At 37.5% G+C, this 26914-nt stretch overlaps 1 long non-coding RNA gene and 1 pseudogene across 1 annotated transcript; one reads left to right on the top strand and one right to left on the bottom strand.

Moving 5' to 3' along the window:
• The first annotated feature begins 66 nt into the window (after window positions 1-66).
• Window positions 67-4287, top strand: LOC128014679 (uncharacterized). The gene is made up of 6 exons (XR_008183616.1): window positions 67-359; window positions 1189-1250; window positions 1517-1573; window positions 2376-2470; window positions 2758-2843; window positions 3652-4287. It is a non-coding gene; the product is annotated as an uncharacterized LOC128014679 (long non-coding RNA).
• An 8397-nt stretch (window positions 4288-12684) lies between these two features.
• Window positions 12685-15287, bottom strand: LOC128014024 (uncharacterized protein K02A2.6-like; annotated as a pseudogene).
• Window positions 15288-26914: the final 11627 nt, after the last annotated feature.

Genomic DNA, 26914 nt, shown 5'->3' with positions numbered 1-26914 from the left:
ATTTTTGATCAAATAAATGCTGTCTTGATGAGTAAAATAAATTATTGTAAAAAAACATAAACACACTCAAAAAAATGAAATCTGGGTGTTGTTCGATAAAAATAAATAGAGCATTTTGAAACAAATTAAATTAATCAGTTTAAGGGATGTACACAATTATTTTAAATCAGTCTGAACTAAATCCATACAACCTTAAAAGAGCTCAATTCATTTGTGTCGAAACAACAAAAAATAATGATTCGAGTCAAACTACTACTTTTGCGCATGCGCTGATGACAGGAAATCCACGTGACCTCGTCAGTTATCGCGGGCGCCATTATGTGGTGGAGTCCAGTCTATGGTGGAATGCTGTATAATTGGTAAGTTCAAAAATCCTTTATTTTCTTTGTCTGCATTGTGCTGATAAAGAGTAAAACTATTTAAATCAGTCAGAATTCAACATTAAGCGGATATTTGACAGCTTATTGGATTATTTGAATTACTCTATTAGTCACATGTTCATACTCGATAAAAACATAGTAAATCGATATAAACGCCTGCATGTATGTACATAATTTAACATTAATGCGGTAGTTGCTTAGTTCTAATTCCTGTTGCAAGCGTTATTTTACTAGATTGTTTCAGTTAACGTACTCGGGCTACTGTTGTTGAGCGTACTGTTAAGTGATGCTTCTGTACAAGTAAAGACGAGAAGACTGCGAATTAATGTAAAAACGAATTAACAAACAATGATGTCAATACAATTATATGCTTGATGTTAATCAACAAGCAGCCAGGCTGCGTGGAATACAGTATAGAGCACATGCGTACTAGGCATGTGTCGTTTGACTATGATCGCACAGGATTAGGGTGCACGCGTTGTAATACGTTGTATTATTGTTACAGTTGCTGTAATTGAATGAGAATGATTTAAAGACAATTTGATATTTGTTTGTATGAAATATAATGATCGAAACTTCCCTTCCGGGCAGCATTTACATTTTATATTGATTTCAGTTATAATGCATATTGCATGGGAAAATCAGCCTCGGTTTCGTCGGTAGAGCAGGATCGCCAGTTTTCTTCAGAAATGTTTTGTGTTTGTATATATTATAGTTTTACTGTTGCTGAGCATGTAATAGGTGAAACATCTGTACAGGTAAATACAAGTACACTGCAAATTTATGTAAACATTGTTTTATTTTACAGGTTTTTACAAGAGCTCATTAAATGGTATCCTATACTTGGGTTATAGTCTACTTTTTCACATGGTAAGTTGTATTAAGTATGTTCTTAAATGGGTTTAGAAAAATGGCTCATTATTACTGTAATAAAATAAAGGAAAGTTTAAAGTGTTTTATTAGTGTGTGCTTGGAAATACCAATATTTTACTATATTGTTTCAGTTATGAAATTAGCCATTTCATTCAGGCGACTGCTCCTGAGCAATCTGTAGGAGATTTCTCTGTTCAGGTAAAGATGAGAACACTGCAAATTTATGTAAAAATGATTTTTATATTTTTATTTTTATTTTACAGGTTTACAAGAGCAATAAACAGCATCCCATGCTTGGGTTTAGTAAACTTTTTCATGTGGTAAGCTGTATTAGTGATGTTCTTAAAGGGTTAGTTCAGCCAAAAATGAAAATGATGTCATTAATTACTTACCCTCATGTCGTCCCAAATCCGGAAGACTTTCGTTCATCTTTGGAACACAAATGAAGATCTTTTTGATGATTTCTGAAAGATTTCTGTCCTTTCATGAACAGCGACACAACTGAGACTTTGATGTTTTAATAAGTTCGATGTTTGAAAGTATGATGAACAGATTTAATTTAGGTTTTTACTTGCATATAAACATTGATCAGCAAACATCAACGGAAGGTCAACTGAACCTGATTGATGCCCAAAAACAGAAGCTCAGACGTGCTGTGTAACGAGAATGAACCTCATCGGTTCTCGCATGTCAAACAAACATGCTTATGCTTCCGTTCACCACAACTGATGTGCGAGTTGATGAATGTTTATATGTGAATAAATTGCAAATCTAAATCTGTTCATAATGTAAAGCGAGTCTTCAGAGAAATGTGACTAAACCGCTCAATTTATATGGATTCGTTTTATGATCTCTTTATGTACTTTTTGAAGTATCAAATTCTCAGTTGCATATCTGTTTATGGAGGGACAGAAAACTTTCAGAATTCATAAAAAAAAAAAAAATATTTGTGATCCAAAGATGAACGAATGTCTTCGAGCATGACACGAGGGTGAGTAATTAATGATAGAATTTTTATTATTAGTTGAACTTTCATATAGATTGTATGTCCTGTTAAACTTGGTTATCGATATGATATTGTCAAATAATCAATGTTTTTGTGCGTTTTTTTTTTTTTAACAGAACAACAGCGTAGACATGGAAAGAGAATGCATCCTCAAAAAGCACTGTGTGTATACTTAAAGGAGGACCATCTACAGCTGTTCAAGGAGTACAATGTAAGCAACTGCTTTTCTCTTCTTCACTTTTATGTTTACATTAAAATCTAACCGTACCATTCTCTACTTACGGTTCGGCATGCACTTGAACCGCGGTCCACCTCTAATAATGCGAGTGCCGTATGCTGCTCTAACGTCTAGTCATGAACGCTGTTGCTATCTTTGTGTAAACAAAACTCATTTAAGCCTTGCTAACTTAAACATTCAAGAGCAAGACGCAAAAGAGAACTGTGAGATGATTTGTGAGTGTGCTCATCCAAAGCGCCCACATGTTTTTTTTTTTTCAGAAAACGTGCAAATACTGAGTTCTCTTTCAAGTCTTGTGCTTCAGAGGCCAAATTCGTACAAAAATTATATCAACATGACCGTCTTGGTGAGTATCCTAGCAAACATAGTCTGTTATGTCTTAAGTGAAGTTTTATTAAAAGAGAAAGATTGTATGTGTAACAGTATGTACTGGATCATCAAAAAAACTATTCTCACTGCCTGTGTTTTTAATGTTAAATCACACAAGAAATGACAAAGAAATTACTAACTGCTCTTGACTGAATAGCTGATGTTACTTCAATAATGATTAAATCTTTAATTTATTCAGTAAAGATAATATGCAGTGTTTTATATTTGATTATCCATTTTCTGTACCTAAGGGGAAGTCGTGGCCTAATGGTTAGAGAGTCGGACTCCCAATCGAAGGGTTGTGGGTTCTAGTCTCGGGCCGGACGGAATTGTGGGTGGGGAGAGTGCATGTACAGTTTTCTCTCCACCTTCAATAACACGACTTAGGTGCCCTTAAGCAAGGCATCGAACCCCCAACTGCTCCCCGGGCGCCGCAGCATAAATGGCTGCCCACTGCTTCGGGTGTGTGCTCACAGTGTGTGTGTGTGTGTGTCTTCACTGCTCTGTGTGTGTGCGCATTTCGGATGGGTTAAATGCAGAGCACAAATTCTGAGTATGGGTCACCATACTTGGCTGAATGTCACTTCACTTTTCACTTTCACTAAAAAAAAGCTACTGTTAGATACCTGAAAAAAACTGAAAAGCACTGTTTATTTTATTTGAATCTTCTATTGTATTTATTTGTAATGTTGCTTGTAGTTTGATTATTTGTTCTTATTAATTGTTCTTATTAATTTTTATTTTACAGTAGTCCAATTTTACCACATTTTATTTGTCTTGCCCAGGATTGCGACTGGATGAATTCTAAAGAAGCCATAGAGCAGATGGTAATGGGGATCTACATCGTCCAATTCATAGACACCAACCAGGGGATAAACCTGTGGATGTTGGTATCCTGATTGAAGGGACCGAGGTTCTCTGCTCTTTGAAGAACGTGTAGCAGTGGCCATGCTGTTTGGACTTACTTACGCCTTGAACCTCAGCTACCCACAAGAACTCAAGGCTACATTTGAGGTCATCCAGAAAGTGTTCTTTATCTTGGATGGACAAAAACTTTCACTAAAGGTACCAGCCCTTAAGAACAAGATGTTGGAGTAAGTTACCTTATGTGTGTATTCTCAAAAGACTAAATCTTGACTCAAGAAGGTATTAGCTGTGCATATACATTGAAATATAATGTTGTTCATCTTGGATGATATTTTTTTGTATTTTTTTACCTGAAAATTTGCCTTGAAATAAGAATAAAGAGAAACTTTTGACATTCACTTTGAGAACATTTTATTTGTGCAGTAAATTACATTTTGATAGACATGTCAACAATTAAACATTTGTTTGATGTAAATAAAGTTGTACAATTAACTTAACGATAGTAGTTGACACAATATTTCTGGTTTTCTAAATTAAGTGATTAAGATTAATTGGCTCAACAAGATTAAATAGTTTATAGATAAATACGATAATATGATTCAAATGAAAATGATTTGATCTTGTTGGTTCAAAATGAATTTTGCTCTTGGGTTCCATTTGCCTAAATTAAGTTGAGACAACACCATTCAAATGTGTGGAAATAGGTGTCATAATTATATTAAGTTAGACCAACGATTTATTTTTTTGAGTGCAATCATTCTGATCCCAAACTCTGACCGGTAGTGTGTGTTTGTGTGTGTGTGTGTGTGTGTGTGTGTGTGTGTGTGTGTGTTTATATATATATATATATATATATATATATAAATATATATATACCCACTAACACACTAGGCAAGGCAAGTTTATATATATAGCACATTTCATACACAATGGTAATTCAAAGTGCTTTACATAAAAGAAAGTAAAATAATCAAAGGAAAATTATAAAACAAATTAAACAAGCAATTTTAAAACTTTTAAAATGATTAAAAATTTACTTAATTTAAAATGAATTTATAAACAGTTACAAAATTCGTTTACTTGGAAAAAAACAGTGAAAATATAGTGCAATCAGTTCGGACATTGGAGAGTGCTCATTCAATAAATGCACAGCTAAACAGATGAGTTTTAAGTATAGATTTAAATGTGACTAGTGTTTTAGCACATCTGGTCTCTTCTGGAAGATGATTCCAACTGCGAGCGGCATAGAAACTAAAAGCAGATTCCCCTTGTTTTGTGTGAACCCTTGGTATTTCTAACTGACTCGATCCTAATGATCTGAGTGCTCTGTTAGGTTTATATTCAGTGAGCATATCTGCAACTGCAGTTTTTAAGGAGTTTGGAAATGTCCCAGAAAGAATGAAATGTTCACCACTTCTAAGAGATCTGCTTCTAAGCAGTTAAGCACACTGTTGAAAAAAGATGTGAGAAGTGTGTCAAGATAGCAGGTTGATGATTTTAGGTGCTGCACTGTGTCTTCCAGAATGTTGCTATCAATTGCTTCAAAAATAGACAGTATCTTTTTGATATTGTGGCTGAATCTGTCTGACCTCTGTATTACTTGAGGATGTGCTAATCGCCTTCCTGATATTGATGATCTTCTCAGAAAAGAAGGATGCAAACTCATTGCATTTGCTGTCTGAGAGCATTTCACTGGGAATCTGACTTCAGTCTATGTCTCGTAACTTTGAACGCTCCTCTGGTTTCAGTTGTGTTTTTGTTTATTTTGGTGACGTATAAATAAAATCTTCCCATCTGCCTGCACTTGAGTCTTCGCCTCTTGCGATCCGTGACACTACGTCCTTAATAACAATGGATGAAAAGTTTAGAGCCCTACTGATGATTAAGTCTAGAGTGTGTCCACCTTTGTGTGTGGGTCCATGTCCATGCTGAATCGACAGGTAAAAAAAAGCCTCAAGTCCAAATATTCATTTATCACCAATTAACTGTTTGACAAACACTTCCTGCTTCGATGTCCTGATCTGAATTTAAAAAAAAATCTCAAACATGCTCCGAGGTGCCGATCTGAATCAACCGAGTCGCGAAAATGCTCAGAAGTGCCGATCTGAATCAACCGAGTCGCGAACAGGCTCCGAAGTGCCGATCTGAATCAACCGAGTCGCGAACAGGCCCCGAAGTGTCGCCCTGAATCAACCGAGTCGCGAACAGGCTCCGAAGTGCCGATCTGAATCAACCGAGTCGCGAACAGGCTCCAAAGTGCCGATCTGAATCAACCGAGTCGCGAACAGGTTCCGATGTGCCGATCTGAATCAACCAAGTCGCGAACAGGCTCCGAAGTGCCGATCTGAATCAACCGAGTCGCGAACATGCGCCGAAGTGTCGCCCTGAATCAACCGAGTCGCGAACAGGCTCCGAAGTGCCGATCTGAATCAACCGAGTCGCGAACAGGCTCCAAAGTGCCGATCTGAATCAACCGAGTCGCGAACAGGTTCCGATGTGCCGATCTGAATCAACCGAGTCGCGAACAGGCTCCGAAGTGCCGATCTGAATCAACCGAGTCGCGAACATGCGCCGAAGTGTCGCCCTGAATCAACCGAGTCGCGAACAGGCTCCGAAGTGCCGATCTGAATCAACCGAGTCGCGAACATGCGCCGAAGTGTCGCCCTGAATCAACCGAGTCGCGAACAGGCTCCGAAGTGCCGATCTGAATCAACCGAGTCGCGAACAGGCTCCAAAGTGCCGATCTGAATCAACCGAGTCGCGAACAGGTTCCGATGTGCCGATCTGAATCAACCAAGTCGCGAACAGGCTCCGAAATGTGCCAATTTGAATCAACAGAATCGCGAACAGGCTCCGAAGTGCCGATCTGAATCAACAGGGTCGCGAACAGGCTCCGAAGTGACGCCCAGCTCGTGACGTTGTAACTGGACCAGACCATATTCGTTGCAGCGATGTCCCAAATAACGTTCCAGCGACGTAACTTGTGATTCCCACAAACGTGGAATGTGAATAGTAACCTCCTAACGAACAAACTGGCACGTTATGAGGACGTGACCTTACCGGATAATATTGGTAGCAACAACATATTTTCACCTCACCATTACCTTGAAATACATAAAGAACTAAAAAACTCAATCCATCTCTAGTGTAAAAAATAAACCTTACGAAATCTAATTGTAATCTAATTATAAGGGATTCGTTGTAAATACATTAATTACATACATTCAATGCAAGCAAATACAAAAACATTACATTCTAATATAAAATAGACAAAACACACTGCATTCATTCACAAATCAACATTTATTCAGCACTACTTTCTACAAATATTAAGCCAAAAAAACATTGTCATGAGCACAGAAAACTAAATACATAAATTCATAGATTACACAATATAAACAACAGATAATGTTTGTCTTAAGGATGGGGATAGTTAATGACGTTATCAGTGAAAATTATATATAATTATCAGTATAATAATTGATACAACTCTACATAATTTGGTGCAGCAAAAAATACATGATAAATATATATGAAACAATTGAGCAGATACTGCACTGAGATACTGCACAAAGTAAAACTGTTTCTTGAGCGTCGTATATGAGGCTCCTGGTATAAATGTCTGGTGGTGATGTGCTTTAATTACATGGCATGCAGGAAAAAATGTACCTAATTCATGCGCACTATTTTCTATTTCATTCCCTCGATTTGCTAAATCATGTACAATATTTATACATCAAGAGAACGAATTAGTAAATTGTGCATACGATTTAGCAAATCAATGAAAAGTAAAAGTAAGCTTGCACGTTTTAGTACATCGAGGGAACGAATTAGTAAATCATGGACATGACTTCTTTTTTTTCTTGCATGTCATGATCAGGGCTCTGTGCTCACTATCAGAGGATAAACCTAAACAATATAGCAATTTCCAAAGAACCATAATTCTTGAGCTTCTCAGATAAAAAGCATTCATAAAGCGTAAAGATATGAAAAATGAACAATATAGAGATTTCTAGCATCTCTACTGTATTATTTGTCCCACACGAAAACAGTTTTAAAGAAAATGAGCGTATTGACTTTCTCAGAAGAATCTGTGATCTCTGATTACTGACTGTGGAGATGACTCTTTCAGACAGTGCTGAGGAGGCAGAGTTAGGTGCAGGACAGCTGATAGAGAAGAGGAAGAGTGTGTTTCTTACCCCAGCAGCAGAAGAAAGGCTCTTCTGAGGGAAGGACAGGAGGCTTGATGCAGTGTTTTGCTGTAGAACAAGGCTCCTTCTCAGCACCTGATCTTCTTCAGAAAAGAGTTCCTCTAGTGTAGAGTCAGACACTCAGATTTCTTGCAAACTAGAATCTTTGAATAACATTTAGCATATTACTGTAGTCATGTTCATTGTTTTTATTATAACACATGGAAAGTTTATGAGAAAATTGTTAAATGTGTTCTTCCTCCTCTTCTTCATCCTGGGCCTGCACTGTCAACATCCTTCTCTGAGCTGAAAGGGAGGATCATCTTGTTAATGTTGCTTATGTATGTTCACAACCAGTCAAAAATCTGGAATATTTTCTTTATGGTTTTCAAGAGAAGTCTCTTTTGCTCACCAAGGCTAAATTAACTTGAGCAATATATATATATAAAAAAAGTAATATTGTAAAAAAAGAAAAAAAAGAAATAACAGTTTTCATACTCTTTTTCAAATATACTTTAAAACGTATTTATTGAAATAATTATGAGGCAAAGCTGAATTTTTCAGTAACTTTACTCCAATCTTCAGTGTCACATGATCTTTTTCATATACTGATTTGCTGCTTTTTCATAAACATTACTCCGCTATTAGCTTATAGCCCGTTGGCATCAGCATGCGTGGTTGCTGCTAACTGCGCTTATATTGCTAATACTCTATTCACTCACATTACCACTGTTATACTCACTGTTACTTGCTTTAATGGGGGATTAATGTCTCCACTATGTGCAGCTCAAGCTCGAGGCCATGGGGAAGCAGATTCGCGACCTGGAAGAGAGGCAGGCCCATCTGAGAGAGCGGAGAGCCGCGCTGGAATCATCCCGGGCTGATGTTCACAAGTCCGGGAAAAGTATACAGCGTGCTGTTAACAGTCCAACCACGTCTACTCCGTGTGTTTCTCTGCACAGGCCCGGTGCACCCAGGACGCAATCTTCCCAGATGTCCTTCACTGCGACGCCGGGACACCACGGACCCTGGGTGAATCCACAGCGGAGGACACGAGCCAGGCCCCGGGCGACGACATCTGCCCCTCCTGCCTTCGAGATCTCCACCCGGAACCGCTTCGCTTCCCTCCGCAAGACAGGACGCAACGCTGTGATCATCGGAGACTCCATCGTCCAACACGTCCGTGCTACATTAGCCGAAGGTAAAGTTCACGCTCATTGTTTGCCTGGTGCTCGTGTTCTCGATGTTTCTGCGCAGATACCCGCAATCCTGAAGGCCGACGAGAGCCCCACGCCGGGGTTAACGACACCACGCTGCGGCAGACGGAGACACTGAAGAGGGACTTCAGCAGCCTGATCGAGACGGTTCGAAACACGACACCCACTGCGACGATCGTCATGTCAGGACCACTGCCCACGTATCGATGAGGACACGAAAGGTTCAGTAGACTTTTTGCTTTAAATTAATGGTTGTTGTCATGGTGTAAAGAACAGAAACTGCTATTTGTTAATAACTGGAACCTTTTCTGGGAGCGTCCTAGGCTGTTTCGCGCTGATGGATTACACCCCAGCAAAATCGGAGCGGAGCTTCTCTCTGACAACATCTCCAGGACACTTCACTCCATGTGACTAGTAAGACAATTCTCAAATAACCATTATGATGAGTTTTGTTCCACCCGCTTAAATGCTAAAAGTACTTGCGCTGTAAAAACTATTAAGACTGTGTCTGTTCCCCAAATAGTGAGGTCAAAATATAAATATAATGTAGGATCTAGAAAAAATCTTATCTCAATTAAACCAGAAAAATGTAAAGTAAATGAACAAAAACAATTTTTAAAGTTTGGGCTCATAAATATTAGATCACTGAAACCCAAAGCAGTTATTGTAAATTAAATGATCACAGATAATAGTTTTGATGTACTCTGCTTGACTGAAACCTGGCTAAAACCAAATGATTATTTTGGTCTAAATGAGTCTACTCCACCAAACTACTGTTATAAGCATGAGCCCCGTCAGACTGGTCGTGGCGGAGGTGTTGCAACAATATAGAGTGATATTCTCAATGTTACCCAGAAAACAGGATACAGGTTTAACTCTTTTGAAATACTTCTGCTAAATGTTACTCTGTCAGACATGCAAAAGAAATCTAATTTATCTCTTGCTCTGGCTACTGTGTATAGACCACCAGGGCCGTATACAGAATTCCTCAAAGAATTTGCAGATTTCCTCTCAGACCTTCTAGTTACAGTTGATAAAGCACTAATCATGGGAGATTTTAATATTCACGTTGATAATGCAAATGATACATTAGGACTTGCGTTCACTGACCTAATAAACTCTTTTGGAGTCAAGCAAAATGTCACCGGGCCCACTCATCGCTTTAATCATACACTAGATTTAATTATATCGCATGGAATTGATCTTACTGCTATAGATATTGTACCTCAAAGTGATGATATTACAGACCATTTCCTTGTATCGTGCATGCTGCGTATAACTGATATTAACTATATGTCTCAGCGTTACCGTCTGGGCAGAACTATTGTTCCAGCCACCAAAGAAAGATTCGCAAATAACCTGCCTGATCTATCTCAACTGCTATTTGTACCCAAAAATACACTTGAATTAGACAAATGACTGGCAACATGGGCACTATTTTTTTCTAATACATTAGAAACTGTTGCCCCCATCAAATTGAAAAAGGTTAGAGAAAAACGTACTGTGCCATGGTATAACAGTAATACTCACTCTCACAAGAAAGAAACTCGTAGTCTTGAACACAAATGGAGAAAAACTAACTGGGAAGTTTTTAAGAATTGCTTGGAAAAACAGTATGTCCAGCTATAGACAGGCTCTAAAAACTGCTAGGGCAGAGCATATACACAAACTCATTGAAAATAACCAAAACAATCCAAGGTTTTTATTTAGCACAGTGGCTAAATTAACAAATTACCAGACGCCACCTGATTCAAATATTCCACCAACGTTAAATAGTAATGACTTTATGAATTTCTTCACTGATAAAATAGATAACATTAGAAATACAATAGCGAATGTAGATTCTACAGCATCTAACACAGTTTCATCCATCGCACCCAAAGATAAACTGCAGTGCTTTACAACCATAGGACAGGAAGAGCTAAATAAACTCATCACTGTATCTAAACCAACAACATGTTTATTAGATCCTGTACCCACTAAATTACTGAAAGAGTTGTTACCTGTAGCCGAAGAACCGCTTCTCAATATCATTAACTCGTCGTTATCTTTAGGTCACGTCCCAAAACCATTCAAGCTGGCGGTTATCAAGCCTCTTATTAAGAAACCAAAACTAGATCCTAGTGTACTGGCAAATTATAGGCCTATTTCAAATCTTCCATTTATGTCTAAAATGTTAGAAAAAGTTGTGTCTGCTCAATTGAGCACCTTCCTGCATAAAAATGATCTGTATGAAGAATTTCAGTCAGGTTTTAGGCCCCACCATAGCACAGAAACTGCACTTGTTAAAATTACAAATGACCTGCTCTTTGCGTCAGATCAAGGCTGCATCTCATTTCTAGTCTTACTTGATCTTAGTGCTGTGTTCGACACCATAGATCATGACATACTCATAGATCGATTACAAAACTATACAGGTATTCAAGGGCAGGCTCTAAGATAGTTTAGATCCTACCTGTCCGATCGCTACCATTTTGTTTACTTTAATGGGGAGTCATCTCATTTATCATCAGTAAAATATGGAGTGCCACAAGGATCCCTCCTAGGTCCCCTTCTATTTTCAATATACATGTAGCCCCTTGGTAATATTATTAGAAAATACGGAATTAGCTTCCACTGTAATGCTGATGATACTCCGCTATATATCTCAACGAGACCAGATGAAACTTCCCAATTATCTAAGCTAACTGAGTGTGTTAAAAATGTAAAAGATTGGTTGACAAATAATTTTCTCCAATTAAATTCGGATAAGACAGAGATACTAATTATTGGACCAAAAAACACTACACAGAATCTTGTAGATTACAATCTGCAACTAGACGGATGTACTGTTACTTCCTCTACAGTCAGAAATCTGGGTGTTATATTAGACAGCAATTTGTCTTTTGAAAATCATATTTCCAATGTTACAAAAACTGCATTCTTCCATATTAGAAACATTGCCAAGCTACGAAACATGTTATCTGTTTCTGATGCAGAAAAGTTAGTTCATGCATTCATGACCTCTAGACTGGACTATTGTAATGCACTTCTAGGTGGTTGTCCTGCTTCGTCAATAAACAAGCTACAGGTAGTCCAAAATGCAGCAGCTAGAGTCCTTACGAGGTCAAGAAAATATGATCATATTACCCCAATTTTACAGTCTCTGCACTGGCTACCTATTAAGTTCTGTATCAGTTACAAATTATCATTACTTACCTATAAGGCCCTAAATGGTTTAGCTCCTGCGTACCTGTAATAACTTGAGAGACACAGATCAGGTCAAGATGAGGAAATTTACTCAGAAGGAACCAGCAGCAAACAATACACATGTCAGAGGATCACAGGTGGATTTAATCTCATTTAACATCTTCTTCTTTGGTGTATTTAAGCCAAGTCAAAACGGCAATAGATTGCCCCCTAAAGGTCAATCAACCCTAGCTCAGTATATAACATCTTCCCCCCAAGTGTACAATATTTCTCCATAAATCACAATACTACAATCATGTTACAATATAATTCAAAAAATATAACTTTTTTTAACTTTTCTTTTCTTTTTTTTTCTTCAATTCAGTTCATAATCTTTTAAATGACCAGGCACTTTCCTGGTTCTTTGTGACCGTCTCACAACAGGGCTGAAGGATTGTGTCAGTGATTCAGTGGTTATCTCACCAGGTTGAGCAGACTCCCCACTTACTTCAAGGGGATTAGTCCCCCTGGAAATGTCCTCAGTTTCTTTTTCATCAGTCTCTTTAGCCACTACAGCAGCTGAGTTATCAGAAAAATCCAAATCAGGAGATTTATGGTCCAAAGCCTCCTCTGAAAGGTTCACAAGCAATTTCTGTCCGGCATGAATTTGATCCACATGTCTTCGGACCACTCTCCCATCACCCAGCATCATTTTATAAGAAAGTGGTCCAGTCACCGTCTCAATATGTCCCGGAATCCATTTCGGTCCGTAAGTAAAATTCCGAACAAGTACTGGATCTCCAACACCCAAGCTACGTTCATGGGCCTTTTTGTCATGATGGACTTTTTGCTTTTGTTGTTGTTCCTGAATCTTCACAGTTAAATCGGGATGTATAAAGTCCAAAGAACATCGTAATTTCCGTCCATGCAACAGTTCAGCTGGAGAAAGTCCTGTGGTGGTCTGAGGAGTAATCCTGTAACTGAATAACACTCGAGCCAATTTAGTTGCCATTGTTCCTTCAACACATTTTTTTAACATGCCTTTAACAATTTGTACAGCCCGTTCTACTAACCCATTACTGGAAGCATGATAGGGTGCAGAAGTAACATGTCGTACTCCATTTTTTTTCAGGAACTCTTTGAATTCAGCACTCACAAAGCAAGTAGCATTATCTGATACAATTAGTTCCGGTAGTCCATGGTTACTGAAGCTAGTACGCAAACATTCAATGGTTACAGCAGATGTAGCGGAGTTCACAGGATACCCATCTATCCATTTTGAATGTGCATCAATCAAGATCAAGAACATTTTCCCCATGAAGGGTCCTGCATAATCCACATGCAGTCTTTGCCATGGTTTTTCTGGCCAATTCCAAGGATGAAGTGGAGCTACAGCAGGAACGTTTCTATGTTCTTGACAGATACGACAGGTTTTAACTAACCTTTCCACATCCTGGTCCATCTTTGGCCACCACACATAACTTCGGGCTAACGCTTTCATCCTAGACACTCCGGGATGACACTGATGCAGCTGGTTCAGGACTTCTGATCTACCCACACTGGGAATGATTACGCGAGCCCCCCAAAGCACACAACCATCCTGTACACTTAATTCATCTTTTCTTGATGTGAATGGGTCAAACTCTGCTCCTATTTTTTCCTGCAGCAATCCTCGTTGCACCATTTCTCTCACTCTGGATAATACCGGATCTTTTTGTGTCCAACTTCTCACCTGTTCTGCTGTAATCAAGGTTATGTCTGCATTCTCCAGCATTAGTACTCTTTCCTCCTGTTCCGGGACCGATTCAGTTGGCAAGGGTAACCGACTTAGAGCATCTGCATTTGCATGATCCTTGCCAGGTTTGTAGATAATGTTGTATTCATATGCTCTTAATGTTACAGCCCATCGCTGGATCCTAGGAGATGACATTTGGGGAACAGATTTTAACTCGTTAAACAAAGACAACAAGGGTTTATGATCTGTAACGATGGTAAACTTCCGACCATACAAATACTTATGGAAGCGTTGTAAGCCAAACATTACAGCCAATCCTTCCTTGTCCAACTGCGAATAATTCCGCTCAGCTTGTTTCAATGTCCGTGACATAAATCCAATGGGTCTTTCACTACCATCTGGCATCTTATGAGAAAGAACTGCACCTAAGCCATAAGGAGAAGCATCACATGATAACAACATATCCTTCTGGGGGTCATAATGGACCAGAACTTTTACTGATTGGAGCATTTTTTAGACTGAACAAAGGCAGCTTCTTGTTCTCCACCCCAGTGCCATTTTGTCTCCTTTCGCAGCATCTTGTGCACTGGGGCTAAAACAGTAGACAAGTTGGGCAAAAACTGGTTATAGTAGTTTAACAGTCCCAAATAGGCCTTCAACTCAGTCACAGTATTTGGCGAGGGAGCACTTTGAATAGCAGTCACTTTTTCGGGTACTGGGTGTAGGCCAGTCTCATCAACTTTATGACCCAAGAACATTACCTCTTTTTTCATGAAAGTACATTTACTCCGTTTCAAATGCAATCCTGCTTCCTGCAACCTTTCCAATACCCTAGCCAGCGTTTGGAGATGCTCGCCATCATTGCTACCGGTCACCAAGATGTCATCCAGGAAAACTGCCACATAAGGAAGACCTTGCAGTACTCCCTCAATGGTCCTTTGGAAGATAGCAGGACTAGAAGAAACTCCAAAGGGTAACACACGGTAAGTAAACAGCCCCTTATGGGTATTCATTTGTGACATATTTCTTGGACTCTGCATCTAATGCAATCTGATGGTAAGTGTGACTCATATCCAATTTGGTGAACTTCTGCCCTCCTGACAATGTTGCAAAAAGATCATCTAATCGAGGAATGGTGTGACTGTTCCTACCATGTTGGCCATCTTCTTTTCGAAAGCTCCCACTTGTAGGGATCCAGCTTTTTCACCTTTTCAAAACTTCCTTTTTCCTTGCTTTCACCTCATCGCCAAAAATGTAATAACTTGAGAGACACAGATCAGGTCAAGATGAGGAAATTTACTCAGAAGGAACCAGGAGCAAACAATACACATGTCAGAGGATCACAGGTGGATTTAATCTCATTTAACATCTTCTTCTTTGGTGTATTTAAGCCAAGTCGAAACGGCAATAGATTGCCCCCTAAAGGTCAATCAACCCTAGCTCAGTATATAACAGTACCTAACTAGCCTTCTACCACGTTACAACCCATCACGCACCCTAAGGTCACAAAACGCTGGACTTTTGTTAGTTCCTAGGATAGCAAAGTCCACTAAAGGAGGTAGAGCTTTCTCACATTTGGCTCCCAAACTCTGGAATAGCCTTCCTGATAATGTTCGGGTTTCAGACACACTCTCTCTGTTTAAATCTAGATTAAAAATACATCTCTTTCGCCAAGCATTCGAATAATGTATCTTTTATTTGTGAGTGTAGTTGCATCTGATCAAAGGTGCATTTTTATTCATTAGCTTGGGTTAAACTAATTTTACTTTGTTGGATCAGCAGCTATGCTAATGATGTGTCTATTTTGTTTCTATGTTTCGCCACGGGATTCACATCCCGTGGTAACTAGGATTTACACAAGCTCCAGTCTGGATCCAGAACACCTGAGAAGAGATGATGCTGACCCTCAGAGGACCTCAGATGATGATAACCCTGAATCAACAAACAGAACTAACAATTATTGCTAAATGTGTGACTGAATCATATAATAACTTAATTAATAATATTGATAGTTCATCGTCTAGCTGACTACGTCTTGTATTATTATTATTATTATTTTTTTCTAAAATCCTGTCAAATGTGCACAAACTACTAGCTACTACTAAATATTGTAGAAACATAATTTTCTGTAAAGTTGCTTTGTAACGATTTGTTTTGTAAAAAGCGCTATACAAATAAACTTGAATTGAATTGAACTGAATTGAATTGGTCTCTTCTGGAAGATGATTCCAACTGCGAGCGGCATAGAAACTAAAAGCAGATTCCCCTTGTTTTGTGTGAACCCTTGGTATTTCTAACTGACTCGATCCTAATGATCTGAGTGCTCTGTTAGGTTTATATTCAGTGAGCATATCTGCAACTGCAGTTTTTAAGGAGTTTGGAAATGTCCCAGAAAGAAGTGAGGTGTTCACCACTTCTAAGAGATTTGCTTCTAAGCAGTTAAGCACACTGTTGAAAAAAGATGTGGGAAGTGTGTCAAGATAGCAGGTTGATGATTTTAGGTGCTGCACTGTGTCTTCCAGAATGTTGCAATCAATTGCTTCAAAAATACACGCAGTATCTTTTTGGTATTGTGGCTGAATCTGTCTGACCTCTGCATTACTTGAGGATGTGCTAATCGCCTTCCTGATATTGATGATCTTCTCAGAAAAGAAGGATGCAAACTCAATACATTTGCTGTCTGAGAGCATTTCACTGGGAATCTGACTTCAGTCTATGTCTCGTAACTTTGAACGCTCCTCTGGTTTCAGTTGTGTTTCTGTTTATTTTGGAGACGTATAAATAACGTCTTCCCATCTGCCTGCACTTGAGTCTTCGCCTCTTGCGATCCATGACACTACGTCCTTAATAACAATGGATGAAAAGTTTAGAGCCCTACTGATGATTAAGTCTAGAGTGTGTCCACCTTTGTGTGTGGGTCCATGTAGGCTACATGCTGAATCGATAGGTTAAAAAAAAAGCCTCAAGTCCAAATATTTATTTTCACCAATTAACTGTTTGACAAACACTTCCTGCTTCGATGTCCAGATCTGAATTAAAAAAAATCTCAAACATGCTCCAAAGTGCCGATCTGAATCAACCGAGTCGCGAACAGGCTCCGAAGTGCCGATCTGAATCAACCGACTCGCGAACATGCGCCGAAGTGTCGATCTGAATCAACCGAGTCGCGAACATGCTCCGAAGCGCCGATCTGAATCAAGCGAGTCGCGAACATGCTCCGAAGTGCCGATCTGAATCAACCGAGTCGCGAACAGGCTCCGAAGTGCCGATCTGAATCAACCGAGTCGCGAACAGGCTCCGAAGTGCCGATCTGAAAACTTCAACCAAAGAATGTAAAAAATAACTCTATTTCTCTAATAACTCTACAACTCAATGAAAGACTCAGATCACGTATCTAAAAATAAATCGCTATAGTAAAAGAGAAATAATGAGAGGAGTGAAGTTTCCTACCGTTGTGCTGTGTTTGGTCCTCATGCGCGTCCTCACCTCACTCACTTGCGCGTTTACAACGCTAAATTAATCATCTTTGCTAATTATTATACATTTACTTCATTGTCAACTTCAGGTACTTCATTTATTATTGTTCAATGAACTGTTTGAAACAAAAAATGGTTGTATTTCAGTAATAATTCAAAATTATCAAAATAAAATAAAATAATGTTTTCTATTTTAATATCCTTTAAATTATAATTTATTTCTGTGATGTGCAGCTGTATTTTCAGCATCATTCCTCCAGTCTTCAGTATTAAATGATCTTTAGAAATCATGAAATTATGATTATTTATTAATACAATTATTAATAGTTGTGCTACCAAATATTATTTTGGAATCTGCGATAATGTTTTCAGGATTCTTCTATGTATAATTTTTTTAAAGAACAGCGTTTATTCAAAATATAAATCTCTTCTAACAATATTAATCTTTGATATCACTTCTTATCAATGTAACACATCCTGAATAAAAGATTCTAAGATCTAATAAAGAATACAATTTCTTATAAAAAAAGAAAGGATAAAAATTACTATATTTTAATATAGTAAAAAACTATTGAACTGTAGTGAATATATATATATATATATATATATATATATATATATATATATATATATATATATATATATATATATATATATATATATATATATATGCCCACTAACACATTTGGCAAGGCAAGTTTATATATAGCACATTTCATACACAATGGTAATTCAAAGTGCTTTACATAGAAGAAAGTACAATAATCATAAAGAAAAATTATAAACACAAATTAAAAAAGCAATTTTAAAACTTTTAAAATGATTAAAAAAATTACTTAATTTAAAATGAATTTATAAACAGTTACAAAATTCGTTTACTTGGAAAAAAAAACAGTGAAAATATAGTGCAATCAGTTCGGACATTGCACAGTGCTCATTCAATAAATGCACAGCTAAACAGATGAGTTTTAAGTCTAGATTTAAATGTGACTAGTGTTTTAGCACATCTGGTCTCTTCTGGAAGATGATTCCAACTGCGAGCGGCATAGAAACTAAAAGCAGATTCCCCTTGTTTTGTGTGAACCCTTGGTATTTCTAACTGACTCGATCCTAATGATCTGAGTGCTCTGTTAGGTTTATATCCAGTGAGCATATCTGCAACTGCAGTTTTTAAGGAGTTTGGAAATGTCCCAGAAAGAAGTGAAGTGTTCACCACTTCTAAGAGATCTGCTTCTAAGCAGTTAAGCACACTGTTGAAAAAAGATGTGGGAAGTGTGTCAAGATAGCAGGTTGATGATTTTAGGTGCTGCACTGTGTCTTCCAGAATGTTGCTATCAATTGCTTCAAAAATAGACATTATTTTTTTGATATTGTGGCTGAATCTGTCTGACCTCTGCATTACTTGAGGATGTGCTAATCGCCTTCCTGATATTGATGATCTTCTCAGAAAAGAAGGATGCAAACTCATTGCATTTGCTGTCTGAGAGCATTTCACTGGGAATCTGACTTCAGTCTAAGTCTCGTAACTTTGAACGTTCCTCTGGTTTCAGTTGTGTTTTTGTTTATTTTGGTGACGTATAAATAAAATCTTCCCATCTGCCTGCACTTGAGTCTTCGCCTCTTGCGATCCGTGACACTACGTCCTTAATAACAATGGATGAAAAGTTTAGAGCCCTACTGATGATTAAGTCTAGAGTGTGTCCACCTTTGTGTGTGGGTCCATGTAGGCTACATGCTGAATCGATAGGTAAAAAAAAAAGCCTCAAGTCCAAATATTCATTTATCACCAATTAACTATTTGACAAACACTTCCTGCTTCGATGTCCTGATCTGAATTTTTAAAAAATCTCAAACATGCTCCGAAGTGCCGATCTGAATCAACCGAGTCGCGAAAATGCTCCGAAGCACCGATCTGAATCAACCGAGTCGCGAACAGGCTCCGAAGCGCCGATCTGAATCAACCGAGTCGCGAACAGGCTCCGAAGCGCCGATCTGAATCAACCGAGTCGCGAACAGGCTCCGAAGTGCCGATCTGAATCAACCGAGTCGCGAACATGCGCCGAAGTGTCGATCTGAATCAACCGAGTCGCGAACAGGCTCCGAAGTGCCGATCTAAATCAACCGAATCGCGAAAATGCTCCGAAGTGCCGATCTGAATCAACCGAGTTGCGAACAGGCCCCGAAGTGCCGTTCGGAATCAACCGAGTCGCGAACAGGCTCCGAAGTGCCGATCTGAATCAACCGAGTCGCGAACAGGCTCCGAAGTGCCGATCTGAAAACTTCAACCAAAGAATGTAAAAAATAACTCTATTTCTCTAATAACTCTACAACTCTATGAAAGACCTAGATCACGTATCTAAAAATAAATCGCTATAGTAAAAGAGAAATAATGAGAGGAGTGAAGTTTCCTACCGTTGTGCTGTGTTTGGTCCTCAGGCGCGTCTTCACCTCGCTCACACGCGCGTTTACAACTCTAAATTAATCATCTTTGCTAATTATTATACATTTACTTCATTGTCAGCTTCAGGTACTTCATTTATTATTGTTCAATGAACTGTTTGAAACAAAAAAAGGTTGTATTTCAGTAATAATTCAAAATTATCAAAATAAAATAAAATAATGGTTTCTATTTTAATATCCTTTAAATTTATTTCTGTGTTTGTGCAGCTGTATTTTCAGCATCATTCCTCCAGTCTTCAGTGTTACATGATCTTTAGAAATCATGAAATTATGATGATTTTTTAATTCAATTATTAATAGTTGTGCTACCAAATATTATTTTGGAATCTGCGATAATGTTTTCAGGATTCTTCGATGTATAATTTTTTTAAAGAACAGTGTTTATTCAAAATATAAATCTCTTCTAACAATATTAATCTTTGATATCACTTCTTATCAATGTAACACGTCCTGAATAAAAGATTCTAAGATCTAATAAAGAATACAATTTCTTATAAAAAAAAAGAAAGGATAAAAATTTACTGAGCCCAAACTATTGAACTGTAGTGAATATTGTTAGAAAATATTTATAATTTAAATAAAAGCTCTTCTTTTTAACTTTTTATTCATCAAAGAATCATGAAAAAGTATCACAGATTACAAAATAATATTTATCAGCAAAACTGTTGATAATTCTAATAATAAATCATCATATTATTCTGATTTCTGAAGATCATGTGACACTGAACACTGGAGGAATGATCCCGAAAATACAGCTGCACATCACATGAATAAATTACACTTTCATGTATATTAAAATAGAAAAATGTTAATAATATCTTACAATATTACATGTTTTCCAGTATTTTTGATCAAATAAATGCTGTCTTGATGAGTAAAATAAATTCTTGTAAAAAAAAAAAAAAACAATCATTCTGATCCCAAACTCTGACCGGTAGTGTGTGTGTGTGTGTGTGTGTGTGTGTGTGTGTTTATATATATATATATATATATACGCCCACTTACACACTAGGCAAGGCAAGGCAAGTTTATATATATAGCACATTTCATACACAATGGTAATTCAAAGTGCTTTACATAAAAGAAAGTAAAATAATCATAAAGAAAAATTATAACAAAAATAAAACAAGCAATTTTAAAAATATTTAAAATGATTAAAAAATGTACTTAAAATGAATTTAAAAACAGTTACAAAATTCGTTTACTTAAAAAAAAAAAAAAAACAGTGAAAAGTCTTCCCATCTGCCTGCACTTGAGTCTTCACCTCTTGCGATCCGTGACACTACGTCCTTAATAACAATGGATGAAAAGTTTAGAGCCCTACTGATGATTAAGTCTAGAGTGTGTCCACCTTTGTGTGTGGGTCCATGCTGAATCGACAGGTAAAAAAAAAAGCCTCAAGTCCAAATATTCATTTATCACCAATTAACTGTTTGACAAACACTTCCTGCTTCGATGTCCTGATCTGAATTAAAAAAAATCTCAAATATGCTCCGAAGTGCCGATCTGAATCAACCGAGTCGCGAAAATGCTCCGAAGCGCCGATCTGAATCAACCGAGTCGCGAACAGGCTCCGAAGTGCCGATCTGAATCAACCGAGTCGCGAACAGGCTCCGAAGAGCCGATCTGAATCAACCGAGTCGCGAACATGCGCCGAAGTGTCGATCTGAATCAACCGAGTCGCGAACATGCGCCGAAGTGCCGATCTAAATCAACCGAATCGCGAACAGGCTCCGAAGTGCCGATCTGAATCAACCGAGTCGCGAACATGCGCCGAAGTGCCGATCTGAATCAACCGAGTCGCGAACAGGCTCCGAAGTGCCGATCTAAATCAACCGAATCGCGAACATGCTCCGAAGTGCCGATCTGAATCAACCGAGTCGCGAACAGGCTCCGAAGTGCCGATCTGAATCAACCGAGTCGCGAACAGGCTCCGAAGTGCCGATCTGAATCAACCGAGTGGCGAACAGGCTCCGAAGTGCCGATCTGAAAACTTCAACCAAAGAATGTAAAAAATAACTCTATTTCTCTAATAACTCTACAACTCTATGAAAGACCTAGATCACGTATCTAAAAATAAATCGCTATAGTAAAAGAGAAATAATGAGAGGAGTGAAGTTTCCTACCGTTGTGCTGTGTTTGGTCCTCAGGCGCGTCTTCACCTCGCTCACACGCGCGTTTACAACTCTAAATTAATCATCTTTGCTAATTATTATACATTTACTTCATTGTCAGCTTCAGGTACTTCATTTATTATTGTTCAATGAACTGTTTGAAACAAAAAAAAGGTTGTATTTCAGTAATAATTCAAAATTATAAAAATAAAATAATGTTTTCTATTTTAATATCCTTTAAAATATAATTTATTTCTGTGATGTGCAGCTGTATTTTCAGCATCATTCCTCCAGTCTTCAGTGTTACATTATCTTTAGAAATCATGAAATTATGATGATTTATTAATACAATTATTAATAGTTGTGCTACCAAATATTATTTTGGAATCTGCGATAATGTTTTCAGGATTCTTTGATGTATAATTTTTATATATATATATATATATATATATATATATATATATATATATATATATGTATATATATATATATATATATATATATATATATATATATATATGCCCACTAACACACTAGGCAAGGCAAGTTTATATATATAGCACATTTCATACACAATAGTAATTCAAAGTGCTTTACATAAAAGAAAGTACAATAATCATAAAGAAAAATTATAACACAAATTAAACAAGCAATTTTAAAACTTTTAAAATGATTAAAAAATTTACTTAATTTAAAATGAATTTATAAACAGTTACAAAATTCATTTACTTGGAAAAAAACAGTGAAAATATAATGCAATCAGTTCGGACATTGCAGAGTGCTCATTCAATAAATGCACAGCTAAACAGATGAGTTTTAAGTCTAGATTTAAATGTGACTAGTGTTTTAGCACATCTGGTCTCTTCTGGAAGATGATTCCAACTGCGAGCGGCATAGAAACTAAAAGCAGATTCCCCTTGTTTTGTGTGAACCCTTGGTATTTCTAACTGACTCGATGCTAATGATCTGAGTGCTCTGTTAGGTTTATATTCAGTGAGCATATCTGCAACTGCAGTTTTTAAGGAGTTTGGAAATGTCCCAGAAAGAAGTGAAGTGTTCACCACTTCTAAGAGATCTGCTTCTAAGCAGTTAAGCACACTGTTGAAAAAAGATGTGGGAAGTGTGTCAAGATAGCAGGTTGATGATTTTAGGTGCTGCACTGTGTCTTCCAGAATGTTGCTATCAATTGCTTCAAAAATAGACAGTATCTTTTTGATATTGTGGCTGAATCTGTCTTACCTCTGCATTACTTGAGGATGTGCTAATCGTCTTCCTGATATTGATGATCTTCTCAGAAAAGAAGGATGCAAACTCATTGCATTTGCTGTCTGAGAGCATTTCACTGGGAATCTGACTTTGTGGAAGATTTTTATTAGTAAGATTTTAATCAATCCAGAATAATCAATGTGAATCTAGCCATTTTTGTTGCTAGTTGTTTTTCCATTATAATCCTATAGGAAATGGATAGAAAGGAATATGCTTAAGTGCAGGAATGTACAGGGCTAATGAATAACATATGGTTAGACATACATTAAGGACCTCCCCTCCCTAGGGACTTAGGTAAAGTGTAATCTAAAGGAAAAGTTTTACCATGTGGAACCGCCCTGTATAGGGTATATAATGAGATGCAACCTAGCATTTCGAGAGATTTCCTTGCAGGGACCTCTCGGCTTTGTTTTGCTTAAAATAAAGTCTATTCTTCGGAGAGAAAAATCCCTGACTGAGTTTGATCCTTTGGAGAACCGGCAAAATACACCACAACTTCAGTCTATGTCTCGTAACTTTGAACGCTCCTCTGGTTTCAGTTGTGTTTTTGTTTATTTTGGTGACGTATAAATAAAATCTTCCCATCTGCCTGCACTTGAGTCTTCGCCTCTTGCGATCCGTGACACTACGTCCTTAATAACAATGGATGAAAAGTTTAGAGCCCTACTGATGATTAAGTCTAGAGTGTGTCCACCTTTGTGTGTGGGTCCATGTCCATGCTGAATCGACAGGTAAAAAAAAAAGCCTCAAGTCCAAATATTCATTTATCACCAATTAACTGTTTGACAAACACTTCCTGCTTCGATGTCCTGATCTGAATTAAAAAAAAATCTCAAACATGCTCCGAGGTGCCGATCTGAATCAACCGAGTCGCGAAAATGCTCAGAAGTGCCGATCTGAATCAACCGAGTCGCGAACAGGCTCCGAAGTGCTGATCTTAATCAACCGAATCGCAAACATGCTCCGAAGTGCCGATCTGAATCAACCAAGTCGCGAACAGGCTCCAAAGTGCCGATCTGAATCAACCGAGTCGCGAACAGGTTCCGAAGTGCCGATCTGAATCAACCGAGTCGCGAACAGGCTCCGAAGTGCCAATTTGAATCAACCGAGTCGCGAACAGGCTCCGAAGTGCCAATTTGAATCAACAGAATCGCGAACAGGCTCCGAAGTGACGCCCAGCTCGTGACGACGTAACTGGACCAGACCATATTCGTTGCAGCGATGTCCCAAATAACGTTCCAGCGACGTAACTTGTGATTCCCACACACGTGGAATGTGAATAGTAACCTCCTAACGAACAAACTGGCACGTTATGAGGACGTGACCTTACCGGATAATATTGGTAGCAACAACATATTTTCACCTCACCATTACCTTGAAATACATAAAGAACTAATAAACTCAATCCATCTCTAGTGTAAAAAATAAACCTTACGAAATCTAATTGTAATCTAATTATAGGGGATTCATTGTAAATACATTAATTACATACATTCAATGCAAGCAAATACAAAAACATTACATTCTAATATAAAATAGACAAAACACACTGCATTCATTCACAAATCAACATTTATTCAGCACTACTTTCTACAAATATTAAGCCAAAAAAACATTGTCATGAGCACAGAAAACTAAATACATAAATTCATAGATTACACAATATAAACAACAGATAATGTTTGTCTTAAGGATGGGGATAGTTAATGACGTTATCAGTGAAAATTATATATAATTATCAGTATAATAATTGATACAACTCTACATAATTTGGTGCAGCAAAAAATACATGATAAATAGATATGAAACAATTCAGCAGATACTGCACAGAGATACTGCACAAAGTAAAACTGTTTCTTGAGCGTTGTATATGAGGCTCCTGGTATAAATGTCTGGTGGTGATGTGCTTTAATTACATGGCATGCAGGAAAAAATGTAGCTAATTCATGCGCACTATTTTCTATTTCATTCCCTCGGTTTGCTAAATCATGTACAATATTTATACATCAAGAGAACGAATTAGTAAATTGTGCATACGATTTAGCAAATCAATGAAATGTAAAAGTAAGCTTGCACGTTTTAGTACATCGAGGGAACGAATTAGTAAATCATGGACATGACTTCTTTTTTTTCTTGCATGTCATGATCAGGGCTCTGTGCTCACTATCAGAGGATAAACCTAAACAATATAGCAATTTCCAAAGAACCATAATTCTTGAGCTTCTCAGATAAAAAGCATTCATAAAGCGTAAAGATATGAAAAATGAACAATATAGAGATTTCTAGCATCTCTACTGTATTATTTGTCCCACACGAAAACAGTTTTAAAGAAAATGAGCGTATTGACTTTCTCAGAAGAATCTGTGATCTCTGATTACTGACTGTGGAGATGACTCTTTCAGACAGTGCTGAGGAGGCAGAGTTAGGTGCAGGACAGCTGATAGAAAAGAGGAAGAGTGTGTCTTACCCCAGCAGCAGAAGACAGGCTCTTCTGAGGGAAGGACAGGAGGCTTGATGCAGTGTTTTGCTGTAGAACAAGGCTCCTTCTCAGCACCTGATCTTCTTCAGAAAAGAGTTCCTCTAGTGTAGAGTCAGACACTCAGATTTCTTGCAAACTAGAATCTTTGAATAACATTTAGCATATTACTGTAGTCATGTTCATTGTTTTTATTATAACACATGGAAAGTTTATGAGAAAATTGTTAAATGTGTTCTTCCTCCTCTTCTTCATCCTGGGCCTGCACTGTCAACATCCTTCTCTGAGCTGAAAGGGAGGATCAGCTTGTTAATGTTGCTTATGTACAGGTCCTTCTTAAAAAAAATTAGCATATTGTGATAATAAGTTCATTATTTTCCATAATGTAATGATAAAAATTAAACTTTCATATATTTTAGATTCATTGCACACCAACTGAAATATTTCAGGTCTTTCATTGTTTTAATACTGATGATTTTGGCATACAGCTCATGAAAACCCAAAATTCCTGTCTCAAAAAATTAGCATATAATGAAAAGGTTCTCTAAACGAGCTATTAATTTCATCCGATCAATAAAAGAAAAGTGTTTTTAATAGTTTTTTAATACAAAAAAAGTCAACCTTCAAATAACTATGTTCAGTTATGCACTCAATACTTGGTCTGGAATCCTTTTGCAGAAATGACTGCTTCAATGCACCAAGGCTAAATTAACTTGATAAAAATTACAAAAAAATAAATAAATAATATTGTAAAAGAAAAAAAAGAGAAAGAAATAACAGTTTTCATACTCTTTTTCAAATATACTTTCAAACTTATTTATTGAAATAATTATGAGGCAAAGCTGAATTTTTCAGTAACTTTAGTCTTTGATCTTTTTCATATACTGATTTGCTGCTTTTTCATAAACATTGCTGATTATCATCAATCAGTGCATTTACATGCACCTAATCACATTATTGCCGCTATGATCAAAGTGTACATCTGCTCATGACGTACATCAATGATGTGAATCACATCTGCAGTTAGCTTACTACGGTCATTAGTTCCACTGAACTCTATTGGTAATGAAGGAACTTGT

The sequence above is a fragment of the Carassius gibelio genome, chromosome B25 (genome assembly GCF_023724105.1).
Source record: "Carassius gibelio isolate Cgi1373 ecotype wild population from Czech Republic chromosome B25, carGib1.2-hapl.c, whole genome shotgun sequence".
In the NCBI taxonomy this organism is placed as follows: domain Eukaryota; kingdom Metazoa; phylum Chordata; class Actinopteri; order Cypriniformes; family Cyprinidae; genus Carassius; species Carassius gibelio.
Note: the sequence above shows the minus strand (reverse complement) of the source record. Positions and strands in the feature narration are given on the sequence as shown.